Raw genomic sequence first — 18,755 nt, 5'->3', positions numbered from 1 at the left:
ACCCACCAGAACCAATAGTACCCTATGTTTGTTTGTTTATTAACTTTATATTCCACCCTTCCAAACCAAGACTGGGTGCAGGGCAGTGAACATACATGTTTTAAAACATTCCATTAAAATCCTAGCTGGAGAATCAACACCTTATCAGGTTCCAGACAGCAAAACAGCTTAAACCTATGAGAACCATCCAACTCATTTCAACCCAAACCCAATTGTCTGAGCATGAGGAGAATTAACAGAGGAGGGTGGCACCAGATGACATAGTGTGTTAGAGGCTCGTTGTTGGGAGGCTGGCAGGTAGAATCAGAATGCATGGCCTCCACCAAAGACCCAGTGGAACATCTCCCTGCAAAACTGTTTAAGGTCCAACAGGCCCCTGGTGTCTACTGAGTTCTGCAAAAGGGCTTGCATCTACAGTTGACAGCCTTCACCAATGCAGGGCAGCTGGCCAGAAGCCACAGTTGGTACCTGCTCAGTCCCCATTGGATTGCTTGGGTTTAAGGACATTGGTGCTTTTCAAGCCAGCTAATTCCATCAACAGGAGGCTAATAAAACTGTATTTTCTACCAATAGTGGCATAAAAAGATGGGGAAGAGTAATTTGCCAAAAAAAAAAAAAAAGCCCCTGTCTACCATCTCTGTGAAGATGCAGCCCCATGGCCAGTTGCCTCCCTGCTCCAATTGCCACCAATATTGTAACAGCAGGACTATTTTAAAACACGGCCATCCTCTGGGCATCGGCTTCAACAACACACTGGTCCAGGAGCCGGCATCCCAGATCAGTCAGGAGGGCCACCTGTCGGACCTGACGTCGGCTTTGTGTCAGGCACCGCTCAGGTGAGATCTCCTGCAGTGGTGGCACGTGTGGGTGATGTTCTGCGGCTCGTCCTGTGGTAAGCACATAACTGCCCTTGTTGCAATCACCCCCCCCCCCGGTTGGTGTGCCTGGTGTCTGCCAGACCTCCCTGCCCCAGCCTTCAATGGTACCTCGCTCCGCTGGGCGCCGGGAACTGCCTTCGTTTGGATCTCTGTTGGGCTCCTCCCCCCTCCTCCTCCTGCTTCTCCCCGTCCACCTGCTGTGTGCATGACTCTGATGCTGTTCTTGCAAGAGCAATGGCTTTGAGTTGCTGCAGTCACACATGGAAGCATACAATCCATCTCTCCTGGCTGTCACCTGCCCGTGGCCATCCAGGTCCATGCCTCAGTACCAGCGCGCCACCGGCAGTGGGGGCTTACCGCTGGCAGGCAGGCAGGCAGGGACCCCTGGTTCACTGGCCCTTCAGGAGGATCTGTGTCCTGCGTGCCGGTGCCATCTGTGGGAGAGAAAGGTCGGAGTGTGCAGGGGGATCTGTGTGGGGGCAGCTTGACTCATAGCTGCTCGGGTGGCAGGGTGCAGGTGTGGCTAGGCCCTTTGCTGCAGCCGTGCCTTTGCAAATCCTTCCCTGGCCCCCAGCGCTTGTCAGTGCCACAGCTGTGATGCGGGGGAGCACTGGCGACTGGGAACATACACTTCTCTGGCTCCCACAGTCAGCGGACGGGAGGGTGGGGATGGGGTGCATGGACGGGAGGCCATCCCCGTGCAGCCACTGGGGTGTGCGGAGGTATATTGGGGTCCCTCTCCCCCCTCACTTGGCTCCGTGGGACTTCCCGACTCCTGGTCGGCCCTGGCAGCTGCTGTGGGCTCTTGGGAACTGTCCTGCTGCACCGTGGGACCGGACCACTGGCTACTCTCCTGTCTGCTTCCCCACACCACTGGGAGTGAGTGACTTCTGCCCACAAGACCTGGCTGAATGCTCTTGTCCGTCCCAAGTATGTGCTCCAGCTCCTCATAGTAGGGACAGGTGGTTCACTCATTACCTGTCTTCCTGTTGTGCTGCTGCACATGCTTGAACTCGTGCCTCATGGCTTTTGTTTTGGTGCGGCATTCCACCACTGTCCGCTGGTGGCCCCGAGCCCTCGTCTGCTGGGCCACCCTGTCCAACGTGTCAATGTTGCGGCGGCTGCTGCCCAAAGCCTGCTGCACCTCTGGCTCACCCCAGATGTCTAGCAGGTCCTGGGTCTCCCTATCCCTCCAGGCGGCCCCTCGCCCAGGCGCCCTTCCCACACCTGCCCATCCTGTGGCCATTGGTAGAGTGGGACCCCTGAGTGGCAGAATGTGCCCCCCTAACCGCCCTGACACTTTCTTGCCACACCTGCTTATCCAGCGCCACAGAACGTTGTGCGGTCCACCACGTTCATTTGTCCCTCTCCCTCGGCCACTCCTCCCACTTGCATGGGATTCCTCACTGGGTGGGGGAGGGCCTCGGAGGTGGGCGCCCCCCCAGACTGACAGTGGATCCACCACCTACAACCAATGCCCCTCCCATGACTGTACGGATTCTCCGTCCCTCGAGGAGCTAGCACCTTCCCTGCTGCTGCGCACAGCTGTTGGGCTGGTGCCTCAGGTGTTCACCAGCCCAACAGCTGGGCTGGAGCCTTCACGGCACTGGTGACGCCATCCTACGATCCCATGTGCTCCTGGGCGTCCCCACGACTCCCTGCATCAGTGCCCCCCCTCATGCTTCATCTCTCCAGCATGGCCGCCATAATGCATCATTGCTGCTGCCAGTGCCGGCTCCCATTGAACGGGTGGGTTTTTTGGCACCGACTCCTGGCTGGGGCTTTGCACGAATGCGCCCTCGGAACGCTGCTGTTTGCTCACTTGTTGAGCAAATTTCAATCGTGCCATTTCGGAGGCACTTGAGCATCGCCACATCGCTGTGGCGTAGGTGCTGTGGGGATGGCCGTGCAAACTCTCCACCTATCATGATGTTTTTGCCATCCTCCTATCGGCTTATTTTGCCCATACGGAAAACGCCTAAGTTTTTTTTCAAGATCCCAGAAGCTCTCTCTCTCTTGATGACTGTTAGGAGGTTACCAGCTGGAACAGGTCAAATGTTTTAAATACCTGGGCCTGCAGCTTCACCTCTGGACCTGGCCCACCTACCCTACCGGGCTAGTCACAGAGACCATGTGATTGCAAACTGTGTGGCCAGCGTCTCAGCTATCATGCGTTTCTTCTATAATAAGGGCAAACAATATTTACCTGCGGCACTTAAAGATTTTAATGCCAGGGTATCCCAGCAGCTTTTATATGGGGTTTCACTTTGGATAGGCACCTGGTCCAATTCAGTCGAGCAGGTGCAATCAAGATTCCTGTACCAACTCCTGGGTCTGCCTCATTGTGTGCCTTGAGACTGGACAGCTCCTCTTGGGGACAAGAGCCGGGCTTGCCACATTCACATTTTGGTTACAGCTCTGCTTTAACGATGAAGCCACTTCTTTGATTCACAAATCCTTGCGGCTTCTTTATCACTCTGAATGGTGGGGCCATATTGAATCCAAAAGCCTCAGGCTCGGCTGCTCTTTGGATTCCTTGGCCATGCTGTCATCTACAGAGTTATTTCAATCCCTGAAAAAGAGGCTGCTGGATCAAGAACATCAATTCTTAATCGAAAAGGCCCCCAGGTCTTGCTCACCTCTAGCCCTGGGTAGCCCCTGCATGGGGAGCAGGGGGGCTAAGTAGCTCTATCAAATAATTTCACCCAGGTTACGTAGAGCAATGATGCTGGCTCACTGCAATGCTCTTCCATCAGCTGCACTAACAGGGAGATTTGCCAAAATCCCTTCCCATCAAAGGGGTTGTGCATGCAATGGGGACTGTGTAGATTCCATAGTACATATCTTACTCTACTGCCTCCTTTATACTGCACTTAGAACAAAACTGCTATCACCGCTGTTAGCTAAAAAAGAGCATGCTTCCAATTCGCAGAAGATCGTCTTCTTATCAGACAATACCAGCAGTGATGTAACTGATTCAGTAGCTGTATTTCTTGACTTATTTGTAATTCAGAGTCCTAAGAGTAAACTTGGCTAACATCTCCTTCTTCTCCTTCCTTTTTATTTTCTTGTTATTTCTTTTTTCTTTCTTCTCCTTTGTCTGGCCTGAATGAACCTATTGTTTACGAAATGCACTGTTATGCCAATAAAGGTTTTTGATGTTGATGTTGTATATGACTAATCTCCAAATCCATTCGTCCCTCCCACATTATCAAGATTTCCCCAAATATATCAGATCTATACATTGGACAGTTACATATTTAAATCTCCAGAAATGAGCATAACATCATCCAAACAAAGATAAATAAATGTAAAGCTTCTCTCATTACAAATGTTTATCTTTGAGGCTATACTGCCCTCCAGGGGTACATGTGCAGAGAAGAGGAATATTTCTTAAGTCTGAATTTTTTACATCCAACTTATAAAATGGGTACCTATAAAACTATGGTACATATTACTTCTGACTCATGCATTAAATAATTATTTCATAAATAGCACTGGTAAAGTATTCTAATATTTCCTCCCAAATATTTCCATAAAAGGGCTATACAGTCAAGAATACATTGTGAATGAAGTTATTCTAGAATTAGAAATGTTCCATGCCTATTTAAGCATATGCTGCCATTTACATTTTTCAAAGACCTCTTCATACCCAAAGCAAACAGTCTAACAGGAAGAAAGCAAAATTTCAACAACTCTTGGAGCAGTTTTGACCAGGCCAGACTTAAATGTCAAAATAAATCCCATAATTAACATCTTATGCTTTTGACACTTCAAAATCTCAATTAGCCAATTAACTTCCAGCAAAAAGGGGGGAAAACAGGCTGCTCTGTCTCAACTATCAAGAAGAGCTGTATAGTAGCTCTGCAGAAACTATCTCCAATCAGCACATATTGTGTTTTCAAAAGCAGCAGTAAGACAATCTCAGTATAAGGTCCCTGCTGGGCAAGTCTGCAAATATCAGTAATTTAGAACAGAAAAAGAACTTGGGAGTCTCAATTAGATAGTTGCAAAAAGGGTTCTCAGAGCCACATACAGAGTAGTGGTTAGTGGTTCAGACTAAAACTGGGGAGACCTGGACTCAAATCTCCACAGTCAAGAATTCTGAAAGGCAATCTCCAGGCAGTCAAGTGCTCTCAGCCTAGCCTTCCTCAAAGGGACCAAACCTGCCAGTTAATGTGTGCTAAATGTCTGCTCTCTGTGGGCCAAACTAGATGGCATCATGTCCCTGAGCCTGCCACAGCAACAGAGTGCCATTTTAGACCTTGGGTCTTAGCTTTTCAAACCTGCTGGGGATTGCGATATGAGGATGAAGGGCTCCTGTCTCTCCCTACCTCAGTCCGTCCATTTCAAGAGCTGAAGCTACTGAAATGATGTGGAGGGGGCAGGAGCCCTTGAAGAGCAGCATCTCGAAGAGCAGAGCCCCTCAACATTTTGATAATTTAAAAAAATCCAAAATGGTGCAACATCCCTGTGGCACACTTAGAGACACTGTAGCTTGGCCCTAGCAGAGGTGAGGAGAGTGGTGAACAGAGGTGGGGCCTAACCAGTGGTGGCGCCTTGGGGAGTGGCCTTCTCCGTGAGGGTTGAATGTCGCCTTCATTACGATCTTTTAGGAACCAGGTCAAAATATGCCTTTTTACCCATGCTTATAATTAAGGTTTATTTTTGTCACCTGATTTATGGCCTGTTTCTGGTATGAAGACAATTTTATGGATTTGGTTTACACGGCTTATTCCGTTATTTTAGGCTGTTTTATGATCATGGCTTGCTTTTATCTTGATCTGTTATGCTGTTATTTTTACAGTATTGATCTTACTTGTGAGCTATCTGGGGCAGGTCTGTGGAGAGAGAGCCTATAGATTCCCAAAATAAATGAATACATTTGGTCCTTCCAGGCTTAGTTTGACCCCCAGATCATGACATCAGCTGTCACCCTCTGTTGCTTTGCATGCCTTCCCTCTTGGTCCCTCTTCCATGTTGCCAGCTGCTTCAAGTAATAAAAAAGAAACTCATTCACACAATATTGACCTCTAATTCTCTTCAGGTTTCGAGATATCAGTATAAAGAGAGCTTGGAAATAACAAGCCTCTATCCTCCCATGGCAGCAGCACCAACAGCAGAAACTGTTGTGTGGAAGGAGTGGGGGGAAATATCTGCCCTAGGACAGTCCCCTTCCTTTAGCAGCCCACAGTCCAAGAATTTGCTTTGCTTCTTTTACTGGGGATCGGAAGAAGGAACAGTAATATCATCTGTATATTACTTTTGGAACAGTAATATCAATGTAAGGGCAGTTTAAAGGGCTCACACAGCCGTCTTGACTACTGGGTGTAATGAGATCTGTGCCTTTAAGAATCACTTGATGGGCAGAGTTACCAGACTTAGGCCTGGAGAGTTCTCTGCAGAAAATCTCTGGGGAAAGGAGGGAGTGATTCCTCAAGGGTAAACAGTGAGCCGTGAGGAGAGCCCTCTGGACACATCCAGAGGTAAGCATTCCATGTGTTCCATGCGCAATAGGCCCCTGTCAAGCGACTAAACTGAATTCAGTTTGGCTGTTCAGTCAGAATTATGTAACAAGAAAAAAAGAATTAGAGTGGGCCCGTTTGAAATGTGAGTTGGATTCTTTAATATCAGGATCACAGGTGGGCAAGAGATTGATACAGTGGATGTGGCAGGTAGGAAATGATTAAAAGGCAGATGTCAGAGAAACCTGGAAAGAAAGGGTCAGGTTGCTGATAAGGTCATTGTAAGGAATTCCATAGAAGCAGAAATAAAAGGCTCTTTGGTGTAAAAGACCGTTTATTCAGACATCTTAGAAAGCTCAAGTACACGCAGTGGCAGGAATAAGATCTCCCGCCAGAAACACAGGTTATAACTCTGTCCATCCCATCCCCCCTCCCGGATTCCCATGGGAACGGAGGGCTCATCTCCCTCGCAGAGATAAGGTCTCCGCCGGAGAAGCTGGCCCATCGCCCGGGCTGTGGAATGTAGTCAAGGCCAGGCGGCTGCCCCTCTCATCAACACCATTGAATCCTTTACAGTCATGAGACCCAGAAAAAGACCAAACAGTATGAAGCCCTCAACCTCAGGGGACAAATCCCTCCAACCCTCACACTGGGTGGCAAAACCAGATATCACAAAAATCCCATTAAATTTCTGATGCTTTCCTCAGAAGGAAATTTCATACTAAACAGTGTACTTATCAGTGAGAGTCAGCCTGGCGGCATTGACCCACCACCTGTCCGCCTCTGGGGTTCAGGGCGTTGTCCTTCAGTGGATTGTCTCGTTCCTCCGGGGTCAGAGTCAGCAAGTGTGGTGTGGGGATCAAGCTTCCCGGAAGTGCCCACTTCATTGCGGTGTACCTCAGGGGCACTGTTATCCCCACTATTATTTAACATCTATATGTGACTCCTTGCTCAATTGGTACTGAGCTTTGGGCTGATCTGTCACCAGTATGCTGATGACACTCAGCTCATTCTGTTGATGGAGGGGAGAGCAGCCGCCGCCCCTGCGGCTCTACAGCATTGTTTGGAGGCGGTTGCTGGTTGGTTGAAGCAGAGCAGATTAAAGCTTAATCCATCGAAGACGGAGATCCTTTGGCTTGGTTGGGGGTGGAGGTTGGGAACTTCCAGCCACAGAAGTGGGAGGGGGTCTCATTGGCACCGACCTCCTCCATCCACAGCCTGGGGGTCCACCTGGATTCATCTCTTTCAATGGAGACCCAGGTGGCCCATATAACCCGGACCTCTTTTTTCCATCTTCATCAGGCCCGGCGGTTGGCTCCCTTCCTCTCCCATGCGGACCTAGCCACTGTGATCCATGCAACGGTCACCTCCAGGCTAGAATATTGTAACTCGCTTTACACAGGCCTTCCCTTGCGTCTGATCCGGAAGTTAAAACTGGTACAACATGCGGCGGCTCGCCTGCTTACAGGGGGCGCCTTTCGAGATCACATTCAGCCTGTGCTGCGCCGCCTGCATTGGCTTCCAGTTGAATTCCGAATCATCTTCAAGGTGTGGGTGTTGACCTTCAAGGCCTTACAAGGCCTGGGACCTTAGTACCTTTGGGACCGCATTACCCCATATGTCCCTACTCGGCCTCTGCGTTTGGCAGAGGCAAATCTACTGGAAGTCCCTGGCCCCTCGATGATGTGACTGGCCTCCACTCAGGCCAGGGCCTTTATGGCTCTGGCCCCGGCCTGGTGGAACACTCTCCCTCCAGCTGTCCTGCGGGATCTTGGCGATTTCTGCAGGGCCTGTAAGACTGAGTTGTTCCACCGGACCTTTGGAGAGACCAGTCGCTGAATTGTGCCCCCTTTGTTCTCCTGTGAGGGTCCCTTTACACCTTTGGGACCCACTCTTCCCTCTTCCCTCGTTAGGAGGATTTTTAAGTAAGGGTTTTGCAGGATGCCAATTTCATGTAGCAATTGCTGTTTTAAATTAAATTAATATTTTAGAGTTTATGGGGCTGAGTTCTTAATGTTAGGTATTTATTGATTGTTATTTACTCGCCCCTCTTGTTATTGTATTTCATGTTGATGTTGTATACCGCCCAGAGCCCTCCAGGGATAGGGCGGTATACCAAATTAAATTTATTATTATTGTTGTTGTTGTTGTTGTCGTCGTCGTCGTCATCATCATCATCATCATCATCATTATCATTATCATTATCATTATCATTATCATTAATATTAATGTTATTAATAATAATATTAATAATAATAATAATAATAATAATAATAATAATAATAATAATAATAATAATAATAATCCTTAAATCCTTGTATCTTGTAAGTTTTTCCAGTTGCTTCTCATCAATTCTGCTGTCACCAGGAATTGCAACATCAACTATCCACACTTTCTTTTTTTCCACAATCGTGAGGTCAGGAGTATTGTGTTCCAAAACTTTGTCAGTCTGATTTTGGAGTCCCATAGTAGTTTTACGTGCTCATTTTCAGTGACCTTTTCAGGTTTCTGATTCTACCAGTCCTATTGTCACAGGCAGATGGTAGTTGTGATACAAGTTCCAGTGAATCAGTTTTATGCCTCTGCTTGTACTCCGTCTGTGCGATCTTCTTGTAGCAGCTAAGTATGTGATCTATTGTTTCGTCTGCTTCCTTGCAGAGTCTGCACTTGGGATCTGTAGTCGACTTTTCAATTCTGGCTTTGATGGATTGAACTACAAAGACTCTGGCACCAGTAAAGGTGGTCCCAGTGGTGATCGGCACACTGGGTGCAGTGCCTAAAGACCTTGGACGGCACTTAAAAACAATTGGTGCTGACAAAATCACCGTATGTCAGCTGCAAAAGGCCACCCTTCTCAGCTCTGCACGCATTATTCATCGATACATCACACAGTCCTAGATGCTTGGGAAGTGTCCGACGTGTGATGTAATACAAAATCCAGCATATTGATCTTGTTTGCTGTGTATAACTGTTTTTGTATCAATATAATAACAATAACAATAGCAATAGCAATGATGATGATGATGATGATGATGATGATGATGATGATGATGATGATGATGATGATGATGATGATGATGATGATGATGATGATGATGATGATGATGATGATGATGATGATGATGATGATGATGATGATGATGATGATGATGATGATGATGATGATGATGATAATTCCCCACTACTCTTCATCATTGCTATGATTCCGCTCTCTATAATTCTGAAGAAAACAGGTCAAGGATATCAGACAGCAAGAAACTCACCAAAAATGTCACACCTTCTATACATGGATGACCCAAAGCTCTATGGAAAATCAAAAGCAGAGATTGAGTCACTACTGAACACAGTGAGAGTCTTTAGCACCCTGACATTTGCAATGGATTTTGGACGGACAAGTTATTGCAACTTTGGAACTCAGTAAGAAGGTAAAACTTGGCACAGCATGCGAGAAGGTGTGAATATGCCAAATGACATAGAAATAAAAGAGAGCTTACCAGTGAATGAAAGCTACAAATACTTGAGGGATACTGCAAGCAGGAGAACATCAAGCATGCAGAAGTCAAAAGCGCCAATTAGGAAGGAATATCTTAGAAAGAGGGTAAAGAAAATTTTTTTGAAATCAAAAGGAAGTTAAAATGGAGGAAATACAATAAAAAAAGGCAATAATTAATACTTGGGCGGTGCCTGTGAAATTGCACGCTACACTGCTGGCATAATTAATTGGACACAAGCTGAATTGGACATCCTGGACAGAGAAAAAGCAAGGAAAATAGTATGACCATCAATGCTGAGGCACTGCATCCAAGAAGTGATGTAGACAGACTCTACCTAGCAAAGGTCCAGGAAGGAGGAAGAGGACGCTGCTCCACGTCAAGCAATCAGTAGAGGATAGAAGAAAAGAGGTACCTGAAAGAATACATCCAAGAAAGTCAAAGGACAAGGCCAGCATTGAAAAAGAAGGTCCACAAGGCTGAGATGCTGAAGAAAACCAAAGAATCAATAGGAAGGTCCAACCAGTTTAAAACCTACGAAGAAAGGAGCAGTGGCTAAACATGCACTCCATATGGGCAGTAACTTTACAGAACATTGAAGGGAGAAGGTTGACAGCAAGAAAACATGGGAGTGGCTCAGGAAGGGGAACTCTAAAGAAGGAAACTGAAGGCCTGATTTTTTTGCTGCCCAGGAGCAAGCATTACTGGGGACAAATGCAATAAAGACCACGGATTGAAAAAGTCCTACAATGACCCCAAAGTGCTGCGTCTCTGCAAAGAGGGGTGATGAAACCGTGGAGCACATCATCTGCTGTTGTAATGAAAAAATAGCTCCAAACTGACTATCTCCGAGAAGGTCATAATAGGCTACGCTAGCAATGGTGCACTGGAACTCTTTGCAAAAAAGGAAGTACGGCATGCCCTAGCTAGCAAGACCTGAGTACTGAGCACAAGCTTCAGAAGAAGACCAAAAGAAAATGAAGAAGCAAAAATACTCTGGGACTTTTAGGAATACAGACAGACAGGAGACACCTGGCACACAACACCCCAGACATAACAGTGGTAGAGAAAAAACATGTTTGGATCATAGATGTTGCTGTGCCAGTTGATAACTGCGAGTAGAAGGACAAAGAGCTGGAAAAGATCACAAAATACAAGGACCTACAAATTGAAGTTGAACGATTGTGGCAAAAAAGGACAACAGTAATCTCACTAGTAGTCGGTGCTCTAGGAGGAATCCCAAGAAATCTTGAAAAACATCTGGAAAGCCTAAACTTGGACAGAACATCAGTCCACCTGCTGCAGAAAGCAGCACTTCTAGGAACTGCACATATTCTACGCAAATACTTCTAATATCCTAGGTCCTAATATCCTAGGTACCCTAATTCCAGACACTTGTGCTGTGCGGTTATGTGTATAATAATAATAATAATAATAATAATAATAATAATAATAATAATAATAATAATAATAATAATAATAATAATAATAATAATAATAGTGGTTAGAAGTGGCTGTCGAAATCTGGAGAACCATGTTGGATTCCCCACTCCTACACGTGCAGCCTGCTGAATGACCTGGAGCCAGTTACAGTTCTCTCTGAACTCACGCAGCCCCACCTACCTCACATGGTGTTTGTTGTGGGGAGAGGAAGAAAAGGCAATTGTAAGCCATTCTCCTTACAGAAGTGAAAAGCAGGGTATAAAACAATTTTTTCTTTCTGTCTCAGAAAGGATTTTTCAAAAACACACACAGACCACCCATCTGTCATCTTTTTCCTCCAATCCACCAGCAATTTGCATGTGCTTTGAGCAAGTAATACGGATGGCTTAATCTGACAAAATAATTTCATGGTCAGGCACCCCTGAAATTCCCTCCAGGAGCTTTCCCACAAAAGCAATGTTCTGTGGACCTGGGTCCTGACCTGTTCTCCTTTTCATAGTCTTCTACGGATCAACAGACTAAACTAGATTCAGTTTGCCTGGTTAGTTGAAATGCGTAACAAGAAAAAGATCATGTTTGGGAAGCGCTTGTTTGAAATCTTGAGTTGGATTCTTTAAATTGTGGCTAGACCATTCAGACCCCAATTCCATTCCAATGCAGAAGGGAAAGAAATTAGGCTTGCTGGATCAACATTTGTATAAATTTATGTTTGTCTGGCAAACCTAACAAACAGAATTTTGGGAAAGTGGGTTTCAACAGAAAGGCAGCATCACACTGACACCAAGGCCAAGATCCAGTCATGGAGGGAGAACTGTCCCCAGTCGTTATCAATTACTTCATCAGAACTAGCCTTGACCCAGGACTTGCTAACGAGGTGGTTTGGTTCAACTGCAGAGAATTAAATCACCCCCATGTCATTGTCTTCATTGTCATTATCTTCATTGGCTCCTGAAGTCTGCATTGTTGCTGTTTCTGTCTTGCATACCTTTTAAAATTGTATTTCAGAGAACTAGTTCAATATATTTTAAAACCCTCATTTCTGTGGTAATTCCTTGGACTTCACCTTCACTCTGAATTAGCACCTTGACTACCTTTGGCACAGATGCCATATAAGTAGTTGACCAGAACTAGCAGGCAAGTGGTCAGTCATGAAGGATTGTCTTTCAGAGTTAACACCTGGATAAAGCTGGAGATTTGGATCAAAATTGTATTTCAGAGAACTAGTGGTGATTCCTTGGACTTGACCTTCACTCTGAATTAGCACCTTGACTACCTTTGGCACAGATGCCTGAGCCCTCCGGGGGAGGGCGGTCTATAAACCCTAATAATAATAATAATAATAATAATAATAATAATAATAATAATAATAATAATAATAATAATAATAATAATAATAATAAAGTAGTAGTAGTAGTAGTAGTAGTAGTAGTTGACCAGAACTAGCAGGCAAGTGGTCAATCATGAAGGATTGTCTTTCAGAGTTAACACCTGGATAAAGCTGGAGATTTGGATCCTCAGTCTCAGAGCTTAGGGTGAATTAGAGAAACTGGGGGCAGCGCTACCTGGAGTTCAGAGGAACCCTCAAAGAGTTTTGTTTACCATATCAGTTCCACGGGGTCTGTAAGATGGAGATGTCCCACCAGGCCTTTGGTTGAGGGTAGTCATGGTGTCTTTCTTAGCTGGCCTTTCTCCCTTCCCTCCCTTTCTTTCCTCCCTCTTTTTTTGTGTTCCCTTTATTTTCTTAGGAATATCATCTAGTCCTTCCTTTCATTTACTCCCTCCCTCTTATAAATTTTACTACCTGCTGGTTGGGGTACCAATAATCCAAAATTGAGTCTTAGATGTTGATATTTATTGAAATTAATTTTCCAGTAAGGTTATATTATTGTAATATTAATTGTTGTGAACTGCCCTGAGTCCATCTAGATGGGGAGGGGGGGGGTTATAAATCTAATAAATAAAACCCAAGGGTCCTCCAAACTGGGACCCCTGGACATTTTCCATCGTAACTTTCTCCCCCAATTTGATTGGGATGGAATTCTTAAGAAATGCATCATTCTTCCAAAGAATTCTGCATTTTAAATTTCAGACAGATAGGAGAAGATGCCCCCCACCCCCATTCTTTATGGAATTAAAATCATTGCTTCCAGAACAACCATGGGTGTCAGATCCTCAATGATTGAAACAACACCTTGTACAGAACAGAGGTTTATTCATACATCCAGAGGACAGCTTGGAAAAGTCAGAATTGGCTTTTCTGCATGCAAACAACAATAATATAAAGTGAGGAACACCCCCCCCCCCCAATGAGAACAGACAGTGAAGTATGTAGGCAGTTTGATAAGAGCAAAAGTCTGTTGGAGCTGACCTTGGCCAGCACCTGGTGGTGAGAGCAGCAAGAAACAATACAGAGAGGCATAAGAACAAACCAATTGCAGAGTGTTGTCCTCTCTGATTGTAACCATTATTGTATTTTGAAAAACCCTGACCTGCCTTTCCGTGAAGTTTAACGAGGCCAGTTGGTTAATTATCTAGAATCTGGCTAGCTGTTATATTTACATTGAGATTACATTGCCGTGCCGTTCTAACTTATGTTTATATATATTACTCCAATGGGAGAATGAAAACAATTTTTCCAAAACATTTGGTTACTGTTTGTAAAATTGTAAATTTATTTTGGTTACTTAAAAGTAAATTGCTACTCCAGTCGGAGAACTAATTTTTTGAAGTCTTCATTGTAGCCTGTTGGTACAAGTTTTCTTCATTTTCACTTTGGTGTGTACCTTCCCCTCTTGCTTAGCATGGATAAATCCTGATAGGGCAGGACAATGCTGTTCTGAGTTGGGGAGGCTTGCTTTCCATAACTAAGCGGACCAGAAAAGTCAGGAGGGTGCAACGACATATGGTGCTTTGTAAAAATTACAATATGGTCCTTTCTTATGCAATCTGCAAATGGAATTAGGCTATCTCTAAAAAGAAGACTACTGGACCAGGAATACCAGTTGCTGTTGAGTGCAGCCAGGACCTCTTGTTCTCCCTTGCACTATGGAATCTATCCTGAAATTAGCCTCACAGCAAAATATCTATCTCAACTGTCAGAGCCCAGGCAGAGATGGAGCATTACTCGAGCTAGATGTAATGCATTTCCCTCTGCCATTCTTAAGGGCCGACACTTCAAGATAAAACATGTGCATATTGTCATGATATTGGTTTTTTAAAAATAAATTTTATTGTATAGTTTGAAATAATCATTCTATTTACACATTTCCGATATCATTTCCAAACAATACATTTTCCCTTTTTTCTCCCACCCTCCTCCAATATTATGTTTATTTTTCTCTAACCAAACAGCAGTAAGTTCATTCGTTGTTGTCGCCTCGTCCATATGTCTTCTTTGACTCCTGTCTCCTTCATCCAGTTCTTATAACTTGTCCATATCTCCATTATTTCATTCTGTTTTTCTTGCCATGTTTTATTCTTTGATAATATTTCAAAAATGTCTAATGTCACTTGTTCCCATATATATTCCAGCCATTTCTGAATCGTCCATTTTTTCTTATCTTTCCATCCAAACGCTATCACTGCATGTATTGCTCTAATCAACATTTTGTTCATATTTCTATATTGTATATCTATTTTTTCATCATCAGTTATTCCCATAAATAATAGATTATTTCTTAATTTCACTTTATTTTTCACCAATTTCTCTATCCATAGCAACGCCTTTTCCCAGAATCTTTTTACTTCTTTGCATTCAATCCACATATGGCTATAATGTGCATCTTGGTCTCCACAGTGCCAACATTTTGGGGATAAACCCTTAACCATATATGCAAGTTGTTTAGGAGTTCTATACCATTTTAAAACCAACTTTCTTTCCGATTCCATATATTTTTCAATTTTATATTTGTTTGTTTGTTTGTTGATTGATGGATGATTGATTGATTGATTGATTTCTAACCCGCCCTCCCCCTAGGGGCTCAGGGCGGTGAACAACAATGATAAAGCAACTTAAAAACATAACATAAAAACTGATTCGCAATAATAAGAATAAAAACCAGAACCATACGTCGTCAGATGGCATCATCCCCCCCCCCCACCACCTTTATGCCCATGGGAGGCCAGATGAAATGGCAGCGATGTATTTAACCAGGCTGGCCAAATGCGTAGCAGAACAGGTCCGGCTTACAGGCCCTGCGGAAACTCTGCAGGTCCCACAGGGCCCTGATCTCCCTTGGAAGCCTGTTCCACCAGGTAGGGGCCAGGGCTGTAAGCTCAAGCTAGCCATTATTCTTTCAATTTTTTCATCATTCAGAGTGCCTTCCTTCTCCCATTTTTGTTTCATAGCTCTTATCATGAATTCCTTATCACCAATCATCATATATATTTGACCCAAAGCTTTCCCTTTCCTTTTTTCATAGGATGAGGATGAGCTGGATGTGTGAGGTGAGCTGGATGTGTGTGAGAGTACGTGTGTTGTATGGTAGCAGTGGGTGAGGCACAGAGAGTGAAAGTTACCTGCGTGTGAGGGGGGAACCCCACCTGACGTCTCACATGGCAAAGTATGTATGTGTTACACTTCCACTCGTATTACCTAACAGTATTACCTATTTACTGTTTTAACAACTCTGGCCATCTGCACGAACATTCTAAGGGCATATCAACCCCTCAGGCCACAGACATGCTGAACGAACATTCTTGTGAATCCCAGGCAATCCTAGCCGAATTTACCTAGGTCTTGGAAATGGGTGAGAAGGAGCACAGAATGGGGCTTTTTCTAGACTTTATTATCTAGGAGAGAAATCACCAAAATTTCTGTGGGCTGCTTGTCGCATAGAGACATTGCTGGGCTTAAGTCTCTTAGCTCAGTCCAAATCTGGGACCTTATGGCAGTGATGGAGCAAGGTCTGAGATCTAACATTTGCTGGAGAGCTGAGAAATTACTCTGTGGCCAAGGGAAATGCTCAATACTGTCTTGGCTTTGCTGAGGGTGGCTGGATCCTGTACCTTGCTTAAAATCCAGTCCGTTTCTTCCTATGTTTCTGCTATCCTGATCTTGCTTCTCAGTGAAGTGTGCCGGGCACAGGGCAAGGAGATCTGCATTTTCTGTACTTAGAGTTTTCTTATCTTGCAGTTCAGCTTTAAGGCATTCTGCTGTTTGTAAGGACAGCTCTTGCTCCCTCAGCTCTGCTAGAGCTGGGAGGGGCAGGTCAGATGGAGGAGAAATAACAGGGGCGCATGGAGGGTGGATGACGGGCATAGCGCAGGCGGGGGGTGACAGCAAGGGCGATTTGGCAGGGGAGGAGGAAACGAGGTCCGCAGCTGCTTTAGAGCAATCGGGGATTTGCTGTTTGATTGCGTGCCTGCACTGAAACCATGAGTGGAGGGCACGAATCGGAGTGCGGGGTTTTGAGCGAAGCACCAAGCCAATACTCTGCCTGTCCTCTGGATTGGGCGTCCCCAAATCCGGGTACCAGGGGCATTGCCTGTTTACTTCCTCAACCAACTCCCGCAAATCTCTAGCTGCTACAGGACATTTCGCCTTATGCGTCAGGAATTGTAATTCCTCGACGTGCCTAGCTTCTCCTGAGCTAAGGCATGATCCCATACTCACGTTGATAAGGGGTCCAAGAAGGACGGGGTGCGCCAGGGGTCTGTTCCAGACGACGATGAGTTGGGGTGGCGAGTTCCGAGGGCCCCATGTTGGGCGCCACTTGTTGTCTTACAGCAACCGAGGCAGCATGTTGTTTCGTGGACTGAGAGAAGCGCGGGCAACTCTGCCGTAGTGTCTTCTCCCCAGCCCTTTTATTGACAGTTACAGGTGGAAAAACAAACAGGGGGGAAGCACAACACAATGGACGGGGCAAAGAGCACAGGGGGATTTGAGCAGGAGAATTGGCATTTTCACATGCACACATTGGAGCCAGAGAGTCTGCAATGTCAGCAGGTTTCTTCGAAACCACCTTTGGAAGGAGAGGTCAGTTGCAGGTGAGAGGCCTTTTTCCAAGCAGTCTATTGCATTATGCACATTTTCAATGCTTTGATTTTCCCCATGATCGATAAGCATTTCTTTTCCCATTCTTTTAATTGTTTTACTATTTTTCCCATCTTTCCCCATAGTTATATTTAAACATCTTTTCTACTCTATGTGTGATTATTAATCCTAAATATTTTATTTTATTTTTTACTATTCTCTTATTTCATTGCTTTTTTTCCAACTTTACCCCCATTGCCAAGATATTGTTGAGAATCTTAAGCATATTATGTTTTCTTGCCCGAGGTATGCGTTACCTAGACTCTCCCTATTTGTCCCGGCTCTAGGGAATTAAAAAAGTTGTTCAGAGCATACAAAGACTATTCACCGGCTGAATAATAGCGATGGCAGGATAACTGGAAAAACTGCTCAATTTTTACTAGAAGTGCTCAAGTCAAAGACATAATGGAAGCTTGATCACCTCTTCTGTACCAACCTTACGTGCTTTGTCCAGTTTTATGTCCTGTTTTAACACCTGTTCTGTCCTGTATTTTGCATTTTTTACTGATATGTCTAATAAAGGTCAGTTGAAGTTGAAGTTGATTACAATGACGACAAGAAGGGTTACATTTCTAAACGAAGCAAAATGAGTATGGGGTGCAAATACAGACATGATGACTCCAGAAAAAAAAAATGACTACTCTTCCAAATTGGAACAGCTAATAGAACAGACTTTAAACTCTCAAAAAGAAACTGCAAGTTTCCAGCAAGAAACCAAAGAATGCCTCTCCAGACTAGAGAACGGAATGTTGGGTATAAAAAGAGAATTCAGTCATTTCAAAAAGATAGATGGATCCCTAAAACAAATTAAAGAAAACTTAAAGGTAAATGATGAAAGGATTAATGCAGTTGAAGACACAGTAGAGACTTTGAGAGATACGAAAGACAAAAGGATGCCATTGCCCTCTTAGAATATAACCAAAAAGAAACATCTCTGAGAATAAACGGTTACCAGAGGTGGAAAGAGAAAACCTGGTGAAAAGGATAGTGCCCCTTCTGCAAGATGTCTGGGGCTTGGAAGAAGATGCAGTGAAGGAAATAGACTTTATAGAGTCAATTCAAAGATGGCCAGAGACAAGAAGCTTCCAAGGGACATTATAACAAATTGTGTCCACAAGAGCATAAGAGATGAGATTCTATGCCAGCATTTCTGGAAAAAAAAAACCCTCCAGATTAAAGGGAATGGATTGATCATCCTTGAAGAAGAAGAAGAAGAAGAAGAAGAAGAAGAAGAAGAAGAAGAAGAAGAAGAAGAAGAAGAAGAAGAAGAAGAAGAAGAAGAAGAAGAAGAAGAAGAAGAAGAAGAAGAAGAAGAAGAAGAAGAAGAAGAAAAAGAAGAGGAGGAGGAGGAGGAGGAGGAGGTGTTTGGATTTATATCCCCCTTTTCTCTCCTGTAGGAGACTCAAAAGGGCTTAAAACCTCCTTTCCCTTCCCCCCTTACAAC

This window comes from Sphaerodactylus townsendi, linkage group LG09, assembly GCF_021028975.2.
Source record: "Sphaerodactylus townsendi isolate TG3544 linkage group LG09, MPM_Stown_v2.3, whole genome shotgun sequence".
Taxonomy (NCBI): domain Eukaryota; kingdom Metazoa; phylum Chordata; class Lepidosauria; order Squamata; family Sphaerodactylidae; genus Sphaerodactylus; species Sphaerodactylus townsendi.
The sequence above is the reverse complement of the archived record's forward strand: the minus strand, read 5'-3'. Positions refer to the sequence as shown.